At 31.2% G+C, this 12828-nt stretch overlaps 1 long non-coding RNA gene across 1 annotated transcript in view; it reads left to right on the top strand.

Moving 5' to 3' along the window:
- The window catches only part of LOC142320900 (uncharacterized), a 192877-nt gene extending 180800 nt beyond the window's left edge, over positions 1–12077 (top strand). The window contains exons 2-3 of the long non-coding RNA XR_012755504.1: positions 11329–11667; positions 12015–12077. This is a non-coding gene — a long non-coding RNA (uncharacterized LOC142320900). The remainder of the gene's footprint in view (positions 1–11328; positions 11668–12014) is intronic.
- The last annotated feature ends 751 nt before the right edge of the window (positions 12078–12828 follow it).

Raw genomic sequence — 12828 nt, 5'->3', positions numbered from 1 at the left:
GGAACTAGCAGTTAATGATGTTAAAGAACAATTTAAATTCGGAGTAACAGTACAAGGTGAAAAGATAAAGATGCTACGATTTGCTGATGATATAGTAACTATAGCCGAGAGTAAAAAGGATTTAGAAGAAACAATGAACGGCATAGATGAAGTCCTATGCAAGAACTATCGCGTGAAAATAAACAAGCACAAAACAAAAGTAATGAAATTGTAGTAGAAATAACAAAGATGGACCGCTGAATGTGAAAATAGGAGGAGAAAAGATTATGGAGGTAGAAGAATTTTGTTATTTAGGAAGTAGAATTACTAAAGATGGACGAAGCAGGAGCGATATAAAATGCCGAATAGCACAAGCGAAACGAGCCTTCAGTCAGAAATATAATTTGTTTACATCACAAAATTAATTTCAATGTCAGGAAAGGTTTTTTGAAAGTATATGTTTGGAGTGTCGCTTTATATGGAAGTGAAACCTGGACGATCGGAGTATCTGAGAAGAAAAGATTAGAAGCTTTTGAAATGCGGTGCTATAGGAGAATGTTAAAAATCAGACGGGTGGATAAAGTGACAAATGAAGAGGTATTGCGGCAAATAGATGAAGAAAGAAGCGTTTGGAAAAATATAGTTAAAAGAAGAGACAGACTTATAGGCCACATACTAAGGCATCCTGGAATAGTCGCTTTAATATTGGAAGGACAGGTAGAAGGAAAAAATTGTGTAGGCAGGCCACGTTTGGAATATGTAAAACAAATTGTTAGGGATGTAGGATGTAGGGGGTATACTGAAATGAGACGACTAGCACTAGATAGGGAATCTTGGAGAGCTGCATTAAACCAGTCAAATGACTGAAGACAAAAAAAAAATGACTGTCCCTGTCGTCGTTTGGTCAAGAGTGTCAACTGGAACCAAAAATTTTTTCCTAAGAATTTTTATTTTTTTCTCAATTTTAATTTTGTATGTTTTTTAACATTAAAACGTCTTTTGGTGAAGGGATTGAATCATATCAAATTTTTATTTTACATTTTGATCTTTTTCACAATTGCAGCCGACTTTAAATATTTCATAATTAAGTCATTAAAATTTAAATTTCCTATTGCTTATTTGAAATAAAAATCTGTAAAGGGCAGTGAGGAAAGTTATGAAATCGTTTTTCTATTTTGTTAACAGTCTTCAAAAAAGAGTTTATGTATTCGACCCGTATATTTTTTTTTGTGTTTGTGCATTACATTTTTTCAATTAATCGACTGAAATAAATCTTGTTGCGCTCGTTGAAGCTGCTTTTCGCGATGATACCATGATAGTGAATAATTTTTTTAAACTCAGAAAATCGGTGTGGAAACTGATAAATACATTTTTTCGCTGTCCTGCGGGTAGGTAGGGACAGTGGGAATCCTGAAATTCTGTATGTATGCGTCACGTTAGATGATGTTATATGCTCTTCTGTAGAGCAGGTAATGCGAGTTTCTGCATATGATATGAAGCACAGTTAATAAAATCATCAAAAATCGAAATATACAAAACACCAATGACTTTTGACTGGAGGCAGCTGCATTGTATCACCAGAAAGGAGCACAATAACTTATCGTTATTAACTTATTGTTATTAAGCTTATCGTTATATATGTGTATAATAATACACAGAAAATTATGAAATAAATGATTCTTTTAAAAAACGGAACCGATATCAAAATACATGATCGTACTTAACTGGTTCTTGAGTAGACAATAATCGAAAACGAAAAAGGAATCAAAGCATATAAATATGAATTCGACTGATGTTATATTGGTGTTGGTTTTTATGAAATATACGTGTACAGTATTATAGAATAAATTTATAATTAGTTTGTAGAAGCAGGTGCCGATTCAAAAAAAAGTCTAAGGAATTATTTAAATATTTAGACGAAATTATTTCCTACATCTTAGCGCATTTTGAAGTCGGTTCCACTTTTGTTTTTTTTTTTTTTATAATTGTGTTTAAAAAAGTCGTCTTGATTATTAACAACTTAAAATGATTGTTTTGTAATAGGAATATGGAGCTAACTGTAGATTTTAGTATTTATTTTTTGTGTGATTAATCGCATGAGTATTGCATAAAATCGAAGCATAGGTACATGAAATAGAAATGTTGTGGCGTATGAAAAACGCCATTTCTGACCGGTATTCAAAACTGGAACCTCCAGGTGAAAAGCCGAAACGCTACCACTCCACCACGGAGACCGCTGTTAATTTAAATCATTATATTTTCCATAAGCTCCTTTTTTTAATTTGGTTAGCATTAAAAGTAAAAAATTCTGAAATAAATTTTAAACAATATATGAACAATGTTTTTAATTTTTTTTTTTTGTAAATCCAACGTTTTTTTTGTCTTCAGTCATTTTACTGGTTTGATGCAGCTCTCCAAGATTCCCTATCTAGTGCCAGTCGTTTCGTTTCGGTGTACCCCCTACTTACCACATCACTAACAATTTTTTTTTATATATTCCAAACGTTGCCTGCCTGCAAAATTTTTTCCTTCTACCTGACCCTCCAATATTAAAGCGACTATTCCAGGACGCCTTGATATGTTGCCTATAAGCCTGTCTCTTCTTTTAACTATATTTTTCCAAATGCTTCTTTCTTCATCAATTTGCCGCAACACCACTTCATTTGTCACTTCATCCACCCACCGCATTTAGTACCGCATTTCAAAAGCTTCTAATCTTTTCTTCTCAGATACTCCGATCGTCCAAGTTTCACTTCCATAAAGCTTCCATAAAGCTACGATCCAAACATATGCTTTCAACAATATTTTTCTGACGTGTAAATTAATTTTTGATGTAAACAAATTATATTTCTGACTGAAGGCTCGTTTCGCCTCTGCTATTTGACATTTTATATAGTTCCTGCTTCGTCCATCTTTAGTAATTCTACTTCCCAAATAACAAAATTGTTCTACTTCCATCATCTTTTCTCTTCCTGCTTTCACATTCAGAGGTCCGTCCTTTTTCATTATTTCTACGACATTTCATTACTTCGTTTTGCTCTTGTTTATTTTCATGCGGTAGTTCTTGCGTAGGACTTCATTCATGCCATTGATTGTTTCTTCTAAATCTTTTTTACTCTCAGGTAGAATTACTATATCATCGGCAAATCGTAGCATCTTAATCTTTACACCTTGTACTGTTTTTCCGGATCTAAATTGTTCTTTAACATCATTAACTGCTAGTTCTATGTAAAGATTAAAAAGAAACGGGATAGGGAACATCCTTGTCGGACTGCCTTTTTTTATTACCACTTCTTTTTTATGTTCTTCAATTATTACTGTTTGGTTCCTAAAAATGTTAGCATTGTTCTATCTCTGCATTTGAACCCTAATTTTTTTAAAATGCTGAACATTTTACTCCAATCTACATTATTGAATGCCTTTTCTAGATCTATAAAGCCAAGTATGTTGGTTTGTTTTTCTTTAATCTTCCTTCTACTATTAATCTGAGGCCTAAAATTGCTTTCCTTGTCCCTATACTTTTCCTGAAACCAAATTGGTCTTCTCCTAACACTTCTTCCACTCTGCTCTCAATTCTTCTGTACAGAATTCTAGTTAAGATTTTTTATGTATGGCTAGTTAAGCTAATTATTCTGTATTTTTCACATTCATCTGCTTCTTCTTTCTTTGGTATCATGACTATAACACTCTTTTTGAAGGCTGATGGAACTTTTCCTTTTTCATAAATATTACACACCCGTTGGTATAATCTATTAATCGCTTCCTCACCTGCGCTGCGCAATAATTCTACAGGTGTTCCATCTATTCCTCTCTTAAATTCAGATCTCAGTATTGTTTCTCCTCTTTCATACTCTTCGACTTGCTCTTCTTCCCCTATAACACCATTTTCTAATTCATTTCCTCCGTATAATTCTTCAATATCTGCCACTCACCTATCGAATTTGCCTTTCGTATTATATCGGTGTACCATCTTTATTTAACGCATTATTACATTTTAATTTATGTACCCTATAATTTTTTTTAACTTTCCTGTATGTTCTGTCTATTTTACCAATGTTCATTTCCCTTTCCACTTCTGAACACTTACCTTTAATCCATTCTTTCCCTAGTTTGCACTTCCTTGTTTATAGTATTTCCTAATTGTCGATAGTTCCTTTTACTTTCTTCATCACTAGCATTCTTATATTTTCTACGTTCATCCATAAGCTGCAATATATATCCAAGGTTTTCCTAAATCCAAGGTTTTCTACCGGTTCTCTTTGTTCCGCCAAAGTTTGCTTCTGCTGATTTAAGAATTTCCTTTTTAACATTCTCTCATTCTTCTTCTACATTTTCTACCTTATCTTTTTTACTCAGACCTCTTGTGATGTTCTGAAAAATCTTCTTTACCTCCCATTCCTCAAGCTTCTCTAACTTCCACCGATTCATCTGACACCTTTTCTTCAGGATTTTAAACCCCAATCTACATTCCATTAACACTAAATTATGGTCGCTATCAATGTCTGCTCCAGGGTAAGCTTTGCAGTCGACGAGTTGATCTCTAAATCTTTGTTTAATCGTGATATAATCTATCTGATACCTTGCAGTATCGCTTGGCTTTTTTCACGTGTATATTCTTCTATTATGATTTTTAAACTGGATGTTGGCAGTTACTAAATTATACTTCATGCAAAACTCTATAAGTCAGTCCCCTCTTTCATTCCTTTTGCCCAGCCCATATTCACCCACAGTATTTCAATAAATGATACTCAGAAAATTGACAACATATGTTTAAAATATCTATGTACTGCTAAACTTTGTTGAAAATATAACTAAGGTTTACGATAAAAGTAAATTTAAACCTGCATACAAAACAAATAATCATATAATAAAACATTTAAAAAACAGTAATCATAGTGATTCATATAATTTAAACAATTTGCGTTTTATAAAATTAAAAAAACAAAAATTACAACTGAAGATGTGAGGTTATGAAGTGATATTGTAAAAGTTATGAAAAAATAAGGTGTCATCTTATTTGCTTTTTAATTTCTGTACTTAGGTGGATGAAGTTTGATTATGTATACAATACTTGTCTATATTAGGACTGAGGGATAGAGATCTTGAAAATACCGACTTTAAAAAAAAATATTTGTTTTAAAGTATAATTTTTTAGCCATGTTGAATAACATTACAATAAATCTGATGTATAATTTATTGATTTATTGAAATGAATTATTACTACAATAAATAAAAAGTTTTGAACCCCAAAAACAAAGAAGCTGCACGGGACCCATACTCATTATAACATTTTCTTTAATTTTAATTTTCAACATTGAAAATCCAACTGTATATAGTAATAATATAGACTAATCGGGAGCTCTTTTTGTTTAAAAAAAATAGGCTCTCATGGAACCCGACTTAAGAATCTTTAAAAACTTTGAATTTTTTCTTGAAATTTCTTTTTTGAAATTGTACAGAAATCGTTTTTTCAAAAGAGCTTTTGTAATTATTTAGCCATATCTTCTTTAATTACTTTTGTATCAAAGATAAGAGATAATCGCTTACAGTCATCTACTCTTCTACAATGATAGAGTAATTTGATATTTTGGATGATATACTTTATCTAAATGTATCCATTGACATTTAAAATTTCTTATATAAAAAATAATCATTTTTAAATGATTATTTAAAAACTTTTTTGGGTACTGATCTAGTCCAAAGTTTTCAAATTTGGAAAAATTACATCATTAGCGTTTATAAAAAACAAGTAATTAAAGAAGCGTACGAAATTAAAAATTAAAGTAACAATAAAACTATTTACAACGATTTCTGTTTCATAGCAACCGATCAAAAATTATGATTAAAAAATAAACATTCATATTCATTATACAATTTTGAAAGTAGAAGACATGAGGACATAATTTGGAGAAATATTGAAAATAAACACGGTTAGTTAACAGCGGATAGAGGTGTATAATTATTTTATATCTTGGATACTGGACGTAAAAGAAGGTAAATTTGAAAATATAGTTGTCTTTATAAATTTATAAAAAAATTCTATCTTTGACGCGATTGTCTTTATATTTTTATTTAAATTTATTAAATGTATATTAAAATTCCCTTAATTTTAGTTTTTAATTTTTTTTTTAGATATTTTAAGTTGGTTTTTTCAGATAATATTTTCATGTTAAATAGACTTTTTTTTTATTATTTTTATTTATAGTCGCATCAACAATTAGCAGTCAGCAACTTAACATTATAACTGGGCCAGGCATTCTTTCATATTTTGGTTTTAAATGAATTTCACATTTATATAATTTTGAATATGTATTTTAAATTCGAGGTAAAATATTTTCGTTTAATTTATCGATAGGTTTCTTATGCTCACCGACCGGTCATATACTCATAGTTTTGGAAAATATAAACTAACAGTTCATTAATAATTTTGTCTTTTTCATCTGTATCTACTGACACGGTTTCAAAATTTTTATTTGATTTTTTATTTATATTTAATTGCATTCTTGATAAATTGGCATTTTAATTTTTCTTTCCTTTTTTGTAAACTATTTTTTGATCAAATTCTTCTAATTTTAATCATCTTAAAAGTTTGGAGTTTGGTTCCTTAATAGAAAATAGCCGTTGCTATTTTTGATCGGTTAATACTTAAAATTTTGAAGAAATGGAGGAAAATATTTGGTCGCCCAAACTACAGTAATTCCTTTTCTATTGTGGAATAATTTATTTCAGTATCACTGAGGGTCCGACTTGCATATGCAATGGTAGATCTGTGCCGTATTTATGGATTAACAGTTAAATTTTGCACGATAGCAAAATTGTTGGCATCTGTGGGGAGCTTAATAAAATATATTGGAGTATCGGCTCATTTGACAAAATATTTTTACACATTTCAAAACATTTTATATAATTTGGGTTCTCAATGTACATTTCACGTTCTTTTTTAAACATTTAGTTAGTGATTTTGTTACTCGTATATTAGCAGAATTTTTTATAAATTTTCTATAATATCCTAATAAACCTAAAAATCTTTTTAATTTCTTTAACGGTCCTTGGTATCGGATAACGTTTAATTAAATTGACCTTATCCGGATTTCATTTAACTCCATCTGCTGTCACAAGATGTCCTAAATAGGCACAACTTTTCGTAAAAATTCTGTTTTATCTAATTGAATTTTGAAATTTTCCTATCGAAATCTAACAAACTTTTTATTCCTTTGAACTAGTCGAATAAATAATACCTTCAAGATAAACAAGACAAATTTAATTTTTAATTCCGCGTAGTACATCAGTCGTAATTTGTTGGAAGGTTGGTGAGCTATTTTTTAATTCAAATGGCATCCTTAAAAATTCATAGTGTCCTGTTTTTATGGAGAACGCTTTTTTCTCTATGCTACTGGTCCACCTCTACCTGATGAAATGCTGTGGCGAGTTCCAACGTACTAAAATATTGGGTTTTTCCTAACCAGCCCGTCTAAAATGTTTGTTATATTCGGAAGCGGAAATTTACCATCTATTGTTTATGAATTTAATTCTACAAAATCAATCGCTAATCTAAATTTTTGTTTTCACAAGACGTCAGGTTTTTTTCAGTACTATCCAAACTGGAGAGTTCCTGGGCGAATATGAGGATCGAATAATTTGTTGATACATCTTGAATAAGGATTCCGGCTTCATTTCTATATTTTTCGGGATAGCGATAATTTCGTGTGTAAACTGGTATCTCATCTGATATACGAATTTTGTTTTATTTGGCTCGTAAACGTTAAATTGTTTCCTTCAACGTGAAATACAAACGCAATTTTTTTATAAATTTGATTGCTTTTTTCTCTTCAAAATTCATATCTAATTCTATGACGATTCAAACGTCGATAAAATTAATTTTTTCGTTCCGCGACTAATCTTATTAAAATTACTACTCTTTATTATTAGCCTGATATTTATAATTTTTATTTATTATTGGTACACAATTATAGTAAATTAACGGTTCTGCTAAAATAGGTTTAATAATTAATTTTTTGTTTACTTACGTGGAATTTATTACTGTACAGTAGGCTACGTTGTTCTTGATCGTAATTATACGTTGTGGTATTTCAAATCCATTTATATTTCTATAAGACAATACGATTTCACTGTTTTTTTACGTTTCCTACATGAAACCTAATATTTTGCGTCGTGCGTACCTGCACTTTGGAACTTATTTTTTTAACAGATGTGCTCTGTTTGCATTTCTTCAATTATATTAAAATAATATATAGGCATTACTATCTTTCTACACGTTGATTTATTATTTACAAAATCTAAACTGATTTTCCATTTCCTTCAAATCATCTAGTCCTAATAGCAAATCAAAATTGTTATCAAAATCAAATAAAAATAGTATTTATTAATTACTTATTTATAATAATTATAAATTTATATTTATCAGTTACTTCTTAATGATATTAGAGTAAAAAATTCTTCTTTCGACAAATCATGGCCGCGGTTACTTCGAAAGGGTCTTTATCTAGACACTCTGAAGCCAATAAATTTCTTACAAAAGTTCTGATACTTCCAGTATCGATTAATATCCTATATCTAGTTCGAGCACCGATGTTATATGACAGCCATTAATTTCTGAATGTAAATTCATAATTGAAAAACGATTCCTGAGTTCATTTACTCAAAACAAAATGATCGGTTTCAAATTCTTCTACTGTTTTATTGTTTATTAAACTAATTTTATTTTGTACAATGAGATTATCTATTTCTCAAAAAAGGTCAGCATATTGTTCCGCTGTTTGATGTAGATTTGTCGCTCGTGCGTTACTAATATTATTTCCTGGCATTTGATATAATTTAGGTTATTTGTAATACTCGTGTATATTTCTTGAGTCCTTTTAAACTGAGGTCTGTGGTTCGGGTTGTATTTTGAAAGAGTAGTCGTCCGTTGAAATTTTTTTGTAATTTTTAAACTGCAATCTTACAAAGGAATTGGGATTTCTATAAGATAATTTCTGGGTATTGAATTTTTTGAAATCTAATTTGATTTGAATTATATATTTTTGCGGGATTCGGTATCGGTTAAATCTAACATTATTTTGGTTTTTGATTGCAGTACGTTTTCTTACAAATTATTATTGCTATTAAAATCACATTTACTTATTTAACATGCTTACAGCATCTTTAAGTGAACTGCGATTTTTAATACGTATAAGTCAACCTACCGGTTCTGCAAACCTCTTAAGACTCATAAAGCTAATTTTCTTAACATATTCCCATAAAGCATTTGCTATTAGAGGTTCTCTGTTTGAAAATTTAATCATTTTTAGACCTTTTCGTAAAAATTAAAAGGTGTTTTGCTCGTTTCTTGTTGTAATTTTGCCATTTCTAAATTTAATCTGAAACAATCACCTTTACCTAAATAAACATTCAATATCACTTGTCTCTATTTCAACTAATTTTAAAACAGGCGATTGTTCATTCTGAAAATCTGGGTTACCGTTTATATAAAATCTTGTTACAGATCTTAGCAAAATAGCAATAAATCGATTTAATAAAGTCGGATCACCTTAGTATTCAGGGATCACGCCAAAATATTGGTATTCTCGACACTGTTCTCGTCATTTTGTCTGAATAACATTTCTTTCGCACAAAAATTACACAAATTACACAGTCTATTAACTCCTTGAAGACATCCTACCGACTGCGTCAGTTAAGTTATTTCTTAGCGGTAAATATTTTTAAAAAAACTTGTTTTATTATACATATAAAATAATTATTTCATATACAGATATTCTTTCTACATTATATTGGATATACCTTCAACTACAAGATTCTAACGAACTATGTTAGGTGTACAGCTAACATACGTACGTATTAAGCAACTGAATAAAATAATGTACATAACAATGACTTCAACATAATATTTCTTAGAATTACTACTAATCCAGGAATACATACTAGTAATAATGCTTGCATTTGCTAAATAATATCTTCTAACGTACATGTGTGTGTGTGTGTGTGTGCGTGTGTGTTTTATGTGCTTAAATATATACTTTATACATAACAGTATGCTTTGAAATTAATTTGAAAATTATTCATTGTTATAAATTATGATTACTTAATCTTGGCGGTTTAGTTTTATTTATAAATATTAGAGGATGTAAGGAAACGTGTTGAAAAGTGCATTGATGTCAATGGTAGAATCTTCGAATATTTATTGTTAATTAATGCAGTATAAAACACAATGTGTATTTTTTAAAAGAATTATTATTATTATTATTTTAATTTTTCGAAGGTCTAAACTTATTGTACAAAAAATGACTGTTTTTACTTTTTAGATTCATTTTTCTGCTAACATTTTTTAAGCATGTTAAGAATTTGTTAAACATTTGCTAACATTTTTCTGCTAAGTTTTGTTTTTAATAATAAAAGTTGACTTTTTTTGTTTTTCACAGGTTTTATTACATCAGTTTTCTCAGAATTGAATTCTCTACAAGTTTTGGTGACAAAATTTACTGATTTATTACTTTTTATTATTTAATTATTTAACAAAGCTGCACTTAAAATTAAAAAAGTGTCTTTCGTCATCGAATGTTCGTTTTACGCTGGATGAAAACCAGCGTTGGTATAGTATTCGTGTGAACCCCCAGTATTCGTGTAGTTTTCGTGTGAAAACTACACGAATACAGTTCTTGGACCTGGTGGTTTATTCGATTTTTTTCATTTTCAGATAAAAAACACAAAAACTATATCAAGTTTACTCTGTATAAGAGTAAACTATTTTTTCTCATTTATTAATATACATTTTCAATATAAATATATATATATATATATATATATATATATATATATATATATATATATATATATATATATTAATAATATATATTATAATATTAATAATAGTTGAAATGGTAAAATATTACACCACAACCTTGTCATATATCAATTGGTTGTTAGCATTTGAATACTTAAAACTTGATATCTCGTGATATATTGAAAAGTTAAATAAACGAATTAATATTATTTACATATTTAATTTTTAAGTGTAATAAATTGATATTCACAATATATTTTTAAAAACAATAATAAATTAAATCAATTTTTATTAATTTACAGGAATATTTATTTTTATTTTATATTATAAATTAATCATTTTCTTAAACCTAATTTTTATAATTTTTTTTTCAAACGATAGTTATATACGTATGTGTAATAAATCTAATTAAGATGCAGTATGAAAATTTAAAATACCATCGAATCTTTTATGTACTAAACGTAAGATAATTGAAATAAAGTATAATAAAATTTTTGTACCTCTGATAACGGAATATTAAGCTTTCATGTATTTTTATGGTTTATTTTCAGGGAGTTATATCAACAGAGAGGAAACGCCGGAGAATTCAGCGAGATCTATCATCCCAACCCCCGTAGAGGAAGACTCCCAACTTGTGAAGGGGGTGGCGGTTACCACACCCTCCCCGATCATAGCCCTGATGGGCTTAGCACAGGAATCGTCTTATAGAATTTCGTTGGGATGAGGGATGTACACATCCGACGGACGCCATGATGGCTGCTGAGTGGAAGGGCGTTGGATATGGTATCGGTCGGGCGCGTTAGATGGGGTATCAGTTTGGACGCAGATTGGAGGCGAAACTCTCCAGTGAAGGTTACCATACTCAGCCTACGAGGATTTCAAATTTCAACGTACGTAACATTTATTTGCAATGTATATATTTGTATTAATATTAGATCTAGACATTTTGATTATCTTTACTATAGAATATATTTTTCAATTTTATCTCTACAAGAAATATTTCTTTGGTACAACTTTAAAATCTGGCCACATCATGCTGATGCCCTAATTACACATAAAATATAATTAAGATGCAGATTTTAAAATGCAATCGAATCTTTTATATCCTAAACATAAGATAAAATTGAAATAAAATGTGATAAAATTTTTGTACCTATGATAACCGAATATTAAGCTTTCATATATATATATATATATATATATATATATATATATATATATATATGGCTTCTTTCAGGAGTTGTGTCCGCAGAAAGGAAACGCCGGGAGTTCAGCGAAGATAAGACGCCGCAGAAGGGAGTAGAGATTAGCGTGTTCTGTAATCGGAGATGAATCTTCGCGGAACGGGGTAGAGAGTTGTCGGGATGGAAATACTATACATCTAACCAGAGTGGAATACCAGTCATGGGACGTTGGGTGGGGTATCGGACGTGGCGCGTTGAGTGGGGGATCCGGTTCATCCAAAGTGTGCTAGATGTGAGATAGGTAGAGGGAAACGCTGCCGAACGGGATAGAGTTTCGTTGGGATGAGGGATGTGGGATGTACACATCCGACAGGCGCCAGGGGGCGTGTTTGGTGGGGTATCGGTCAGGAGCCGTTGGGTGGGGATAGCGGCTAATCCAAAGTGTGCTAGATGTGCGGTAGTTAGAGCGAAACGCTGCCGAACGGGATATAGTTTCGTTGGGATGGGGGACGTACACATCCGACGGGCGCTAGGAGGGCCGCAGGGTGGAAGGGCGGTGGGTGTGGTATTAGTCGGGGCGTGTTAGGTGGGGTATCGGTCCGAACGCGTTGGGTGGGGGAAGTGGCTCATCCAAAGTGTGCTAGATGTGCGGTAGGTAGAGGGAAACGCTGCCGAACGAGATAGAGTTTCGTTGGGATGGGGGATGTGGGATGTACACATCCGACAGGCGCCAGGGGGCGTGTTTGGTGGGGTATCAGTCAGGAGCCGTTGGGTGGGGGAAGCGGCTCATCCAAAGTGTGCTAGATGTGTGGTAGGTAGAGGGAAACGTTGCTGAATGGGATAGAGTTTCGTTGGGATGAGGGATGT

This window comes from Lycorma delicatula, chromosome 3 (genome assembly GCF_047948215.1).
Source record: "Lycorma delicatula isolate Av1 chromosome 3, ASM4794821v1, whole genome shotgun sequence".
Taxonomy (NCBI): Eukaryota; Metazoa; Arthropoda; class Insecta; order Hemiptera; family Fulgoridae; genus Lycorma; species Lycorma delicatula.
This window is presented reverse-complemented; position numbering and strand designations above follow the sequence as displayed.